This window comes from Alexandromys fortis, unplaced genomic scaffold (assembly GCF_014885135.2).
Source record: "Alexandromys fortis isolate MF-2015 unplaced genomic scaffold, M_Fortis_MF-2015_v1.1 scaffold_7, whole genome shotgun sequence".
Lineage (NCBI taxonomy): Eukaryota > Metazoa > Chordata > Mammalia > Rodentia > Cricetidae > Alexandromys > Alexandromys fortis.
In genome coordinates this window covers 14,075,423-14,080,773 of record NW_026067920.1, presented here as the reverse complement: position 1 = coordinate 14,080,773, position 5,351 = coordinate 14,075,423, and positions in this window count along the sequence as shown.

The window sequence follows — 5,351 nt, the reverse complement described above, 5'->3', positions numbered from 1 at the left end:
TCTCTCTCTCTCTCTCTCTCTCTCTCTCTCTGTCTCTCTCTCTCTCTGTCTCTCTCTGTCTCCCAGATATCTCAGATGTGTAACCACGTTTAATTAATTTCCACTATGCCTCATCTCCTGAAGGTTCCCTCCCAATCGTGCCACAGGCTGGTGACCAACCTTTTAATGCACAGGCCTTTGGGGGCCTTTCAAAGTCAAACTATACTGAATCTTTCTGCATTTCTGAGTCCCAGCAAATACAATAGACAAAGCCATCATAATCATATAGGTTAGATTATAGAAGAGAGAAGAATCATCAGGAAAAGGGGACAGCAGACTCAAACAGGAGGTGATGGGGAAAGGCCTTGGTTTGAGAAAATTACTGAATGAAAAGATATAAATAAGGCAGGGAGAAGAACGAGTACGAGGTCTCTGGAGGCACATCCTAGGGGAGAGGAGTGGGGAAGAGGCTGTTGTAGAAGATGGAGGAACAGTGCAAATGAGCACCTTTCGGGCCTGTAACTCCCAACCCTTTCCACTGAAGCAGTGTTCCCCGGCCAAACCTGAGAGGTCCAGAGATGGTCCTTGGGGAGCACAAGGGCCCCCTTCTCTAGTTAATTTTGTTCATGTAGATCAATGTGAAGCTATGTGTGCTTCTCCTCCTCCAAGGACATAAACCTTTGGGTTTTGAGGTAACATAGAATAATCACAGCCTCCCGGTTCATGCTGCCGTCTCTTCTCAGTGTTGTCATAGTTACTTTTGTCTCCTCTTCTTAATAAACCCAAATATCAAAGCACCAACTTCCGGATGAGCAAGCTGGAGGCTAAGATGACTAGACATGTCTATCATGTGGTTCACATTCTTGCAGCAACCTTCTGGGACTCCTGTTGCCCAGAGTTAAGTCTGCATTCTCTCCTTAGCCCACCAGACTCATAGGTTCTATCGCTCCTCCTCTAAAACCTGCTGATCAGCCCTCAAGAAGGAAGTCGCTCCTGACTCTCTGATTTTAGAAAGCAGGCCCTTTATCGTCACGTCCAAACAGCCTTTCCACCGTTTCCTTTGTCCACATTCAACCATTCTTTTTCTGAGAGATCCTGAGACCGTATGTATTTTGATATTTTTTCCCCTGCCTGCTATGCCCAGAATCCTCCACTAGCCATCCCCTCCAGCTGGAGCCTCCAGCCTTGTCCTAGACAACTCTCTCCAGCATGCTCACACCTCTATGCTCCCACCGTGTCTCCTCTCAGCCTCCATCAGCTGTGCTCCACACACCGAGCTAGGTGAGCCTCCAGGCACGGAGCAGGAAAGACTTGGTTCATCCAGGGAAACCTCAACAGAGGTTAAGCCTCAGGTCATCATCCTGGCAGGAAGCCTGTGAAGACATCTAGCCACTCCCTTCCAGCCGTGTTGCACAACACAGAGGCAGAGAGCAAAAGGTGAGCAATCTCAAACAGGAAGTAAGTGGCTCGGCTCCAGTCATTGCCCGGCTAATTAGGAAACGCAGTCCCAAAATATCCCAATGTAGCTCATAAAATCCACGGCATCTATTGCCAGAGTCTGGCCCACACAGTGCAGTGAAGGTTTAGCGAATGCCTCAGAACTCCTAGGAAAGCCCAGATGCGTGGAGGAGATCAGAGCTCAGGCTCACATCTTGCCTGAGGTTTGTCTGCTTTGTTTGCCGCCTCTGTGTGGCACGTTATGGCCAGAAAGCCTCCTGGAAGAAGTTCTTACAGGCACCCCTGCAGGGCTAGTAGCCTGACAAAACAAAAACAAAAACAAAAAAACCCTGGCCTCTCTTCTCTGATGGATCTAACTTCTAAAACCTGCTGATGGGCTCTCAAGAAGGAGGTTGTTTGTGACTCTGATTCAGGAGGCAGGCCATTGACAGCTTGCCTAACACATTCCACTTTCCAAGCGGCCTCTTCAGTGACAGATACCAGAAGTCCTGCTATGAGCATCTCTACTACACAAATAGAGTCCCTTTCTAGGCCTCTGGGAAGCCCTTCAGTTCAGCTCCCGATCTGGAAGGCTGCTGGCTTGTGTGTCCTGCCAGCTCGCCTCACTTGACCATGACCCCACTTTGTCTGTGTGTGTGTGTGTCTGGGCCTTGTGCCTGCGCCTCCTGAGTGGCTCACTTCAGTGGTTTCCAAGTCAGAAAGACAAGGAAACATTTGCTAATCACTGAATTCTTCTGTGATTTTTCTCCTTCCATGACTGTGGGTATCTGTCCCATTGCTGCTTCTCCATGGCTCCTCTTACTGCCTCTGCCTTGCACCAGCTTCCTGAAGGTCCAGCCTCTACCCACAGCGCCTACCTTAGACCTCCAGGCCTATATGCAGCCAGCATTCTGATCACTGGGCTCAGTAGTAGCTCCACGGTGCCTGCTGGTCAGGCTGCCTCTCGTGGGTAGCAACTGTGCTGTGTGTGGTTCATCGTGTTTACTTCTGGGACACATACCCATTGGTTTGGAACCCAAAATATTTAGACAAGAGTGTGGCATTATCCCTCCATCACAGAAACACAAAGGAAGAAAAGAGCCCAACAAATAGAGTCACTCCACAAATTAGTAGGATCAATGGCTCCATTGTCCTTTTTCATCCCATGGACATGGCTCAGAAAGAGGAAGAAGTAAGTGTTTCCTACCCCAGCTTATGCCTGGGTGCGGCCACATCCCTCCACTCTGAGTAGAGGAGCAGGTATGTTCAGTGCACAGGAGCACACACTAGCAATTGGCCTGAGGGCAGTTCTGGAACCTAGCATGGTGTCACTTTCTTCTTCAGTAGAGGATTGAGCCAGGGGACATCTCTCCTCTCCTCAAAACATCCTGGTTCCAGAAAGGGCTGGGATGTTTTCCAGGACCAGAAGCCATCAGAAGTACAAGTTGAGATCCATAGGGCTCCCTGAAAGTACTCTTTCAGGGACCACCATGGGGGGCAAAAATATGTTTGTTCCTGGACTCAGAGGATCCGGGTACCGACTGATCCCGGCATTTCCTCTAATACTCCATCAGAGTGATGTATTTTTCCTGATAACTCTTTGTTTGTTATAACAGAGACTGCACTGTCAGCAAAAGGGGGATTGGTCCGTAAACCAGGAAGAGGGCCAGAAGGCCAAGGACGGGTGATTGCAGAGATTCAGGAGGCTGACGGCTAGCATGACAGATGTTCTTGAGGCAGGGAGGGAAGAAGAGCAGGTGGAGAAAGCAGGTAGCCCAAATCACCACCATGCTGTGCCTCTGTCCGCGCTGCCTCATCTTGAGGCTCTGTTCTCAGGATCAAATCCCCCAACCCAAGGGTACAGAACCATTTGGCTCACTCATGCCCCCTTCTTTCCTCTCTCCTTTCTCCCCTTTTTCTTCCTTCTCCTTTTCCCTTCCTCCTCTCAGTCTTCCCCCATCCCTCATTCCTTCCTTCCTTCCATCCGTCATCCCTCCCTCCTTTCTTTCCTTCCTTGGTTCATTCCTTCCCTCTCCCTTCTCTCTTCCCATCTAATACTAGAAGAGCTTCTCTCAGTTGGAATCCCTGATGGGTGCCTGAAACAATTACAAATTAGTGTCTCTGCCTTCCAGTAAGCCTGCTGGCAAGTAGCCACATGGAAATGCCAATCAAGAGTGTAACAAGTATCCTGGGGGAGAAGAGATGTGGGGCAAAGATTGGAGGCTCTTCCTGGTGGGTGGCTGCGGTGGAAGCCCCTCACAGGAGCATCAAGAGAAAGGCTCCTTTGCAGGTTAATAGAGCAGGGCATAGCCAGAGGGCCAGGGAAGCCGGGGCCGCGGCGGAGGACTCAGACTAGACGTTCTGCACGGGGGCTCTGTTCCACTGCAGACATTCCTAGGACTGAGGCTGCTGCCACCCACTCCTGTGTTCCACTAGAAATACAAATGTGTTCAAAGCGGAAAGATCAAGAAGCGATTAACCATGCTGGCACCTGCTCATGAGTGGTTTGGCCGGGTTCCCAACTGGGGTGTGCGCCGAGTGAGCGCAGGTGGCAGCAGCTTGCCTCACACCGACCGCCTGGCATACTCCTCCGGAGGAGCCATGCTCTGTGCGTTCTGGACCTGCATCGCAGACCCTTCCTCTAGATGCAGAGGCTGGAAACGCATGAGGGAGAAAAAAATTGTTTGTCAGTCCAGGTGGGACCACACATGGCTTTCCCCCTCGCCTCTACTGGATCTCTGAGAGCAGCAGCGTTAGGCCCTGCCACCACTCTCGTACCCAGACTCTGTGACCAGAGTGGGACTGGCCCTGCTTGCTCAAGGCTGAGCTCTGCTGGTGCCCCTCCACTCGGTTGTAGCCTTTCAGAGTTCCTGCTGCCCCTCAGTTTCTGCCCCTCTTAAACCTCAGCAGCTTTGATGTCTCTGAAAATACCATGTGGGCTCATTCTACCATGCTTTATCGGAACGCCAACTGATCCTCCAGAACCCAACCACCTCCCAAGGAAAGCCTCTTATAACCACTTAGTCCCCTGTGGAATGTCATGCTTCTTGTTACTATGGCCATTTCTCAATGGAGTCTATTGGCGTCTGTGACCCGGAACTCTGTGGGCCCCATTCATGTGGGAGTGTCAAGTCTGAGAACACAGGACTGATGCCATGGGCATTCGCTGAATGGATGGTGCAGAGTCTGCCCCAACCAGACTGGCAGCACATTCTGAATACAAAACTCCTGACGACCTGCTTGGCCAGTGGCTAGTGGGCAGATGCCCAAGAGAAGGAGGCTGCAGTGTTCCTGCAGGGCGGCTCAGAGGCCTTGGAAAGACTCCAGACTGCAGGGATAGCAGTGGCCAGGGACGGGACAAAGAATGGGCTTGCTGGCAGGTTTCCAACTCAAGGGTACAGCTGGCCAAGCCCCAGGTTGGGCAGAGAGCCACTGGCACCGGGGATGAGGAGTTGGCTGAGGTGGGGCTTAGAACAAGATGGCCACAAGCCACTCCGAATGTGGCTGTGTGAATGAGGAAGCTGCTGGGAGTCAGCGAGTGAGTCACACGTGACTAACGCTCAGCCTAGAAAGCAGACTGGAGTATGCCCTGGGGTAAAGGACTTTCACAGAGCCAAAGTCGCCCTGCGATGGCACCGTGACATTTACCATCCCAGATCTTCTTGAGTAACATCATGGATACTGACCAAAACAGTGCCAGTTTCTGAGTGGGCTTTTAAGGCCTCTTCTTATGAGTTGGGGGGGGGGATTCCACCAAAGCCCTGTGACATCTTTGACCACACAGGAGTTAAGTGGTCAGCTGGCAGGGACCACCACCACTCCTCTCTTCTTTTATTTGCTTTGCTCCTTTCTCCTCTTTAGACAAAAAAGAGTAATTAACAGACCAAGCAACTTGGGGCCTCTTTTTTTTTTTTTTTTTTTTTTTGGTTTTTTTT